Source organism: Mandrillus leucophaeus, unplaced genomic scaffold, assembly GCF_000951045.1.
Source record: "Mandrillus leucophaeus isolate KB7577 unplaced genomic scaffold, Mleu.le_1.0 Scaffold993, whole genome shotgun sequence".
NCBI classification, from domain to species: Eukaryota; Metazoa; Chordata; class Mammalia; order Primates; family Cercopithecidae; genus Mandrillus; species Mandrillus leucophaeus.
The window spans coordinates 242,494-243,645 of NW_012110841.1; positions in this window are offsets into that span (position 1 = coordinate 242,494).

Consider the following 1,152-nt stretch of genomic DNA (forward strand, 5'->3'; position numbering starts at 1 on the left):
AAAAGAAAGAAAGAAAGAAAAAGAAAAACTTCTGGAAATTCAAGATCCTCCCAATCGGGGTCCCTCACTCCCTGCTCCTTCACACCTCTGAGCCTTTGCCTGTGCTGTTCCCCTGCCTGGAACCACCTCCTCCCCAGAGAGAAAACTCCTACTGCTACTTCAAAACCCAGTTCAGATATCACCTCCTCTTGTAATGTCTTCCCAGACAGTCTCTCCAGGCTGACCACCAAACAGAGTGACTCCCTTCTTTCTCAGCACTGCCATGGCACTTCATATGGACCAGTGTCCCTCCTGCTGTTTAATGACCAGTGAGCCATGCACCTGCCATCCTCCTGGGGCCCAGCCTGTGCTCGGGCAGATGGGAGGCTGTCTTTGTTCACTCAGGCAGCGATAACAAAACACCAGAGACTGAGTGGCTTAAAAACAACAGACATTTCCTTCTCACAATTGTAGAGGCAGAGAAGTCTAAGATCAAGATATGAGAGGAGGCCAGGCATGGTGGCCCGTACCTGTATTCCCAGCACTTTGGGAGGCCGAGGCGGGAGGATCACATGAGGCCAGGAGTTCAAGACCGGCCTGGGAAACATAGCCAGACTCCGTCTCTACAAAAAAATTAAAAATTAGACCGGCATGGTGGCTTACTCCTGTAATCCCAGCACTTTGGGAGGCCAAGGTGGGAGGATCACTTGAGGTCAGGCATTCGAGACCAGCCTGGCCAACATGGTAAAACTCCGTCTCTACTAACAATACAAGAGTTAGTAGGGCATGGGGGCATGTGCCTGTAATTCCAGACTTGGGAGGTTGAGGCACAAGAATAGCTTGGACCCGGGAGGGAGAGGCTATAGTGAAGCAAGATCACACCACTGGTCTCCAGCCTGGGTGAGAAAGTGAGACTTCATTTAAAAAAAATAAACAGGCCGGGCGCGGTGGCTCAAGCCTGTAATCCCAGCACTTTGGCAGGCCGAGACGGGCGGATCACGAGGTCAGGAGATCGACACCATCCTGGCTAACACGGTGAAACCCCGTCTCTACTAAAAAATACAAAAAACTAGCTGGGCGAGGTGGCGGGCGCCTGTAGTCCCAGCTGCACGGGAGGCTGAGGCAGGAGAATGGCGTAAACCTGGGAGGCGGAGCTTGCAGTGAGCTGAGATC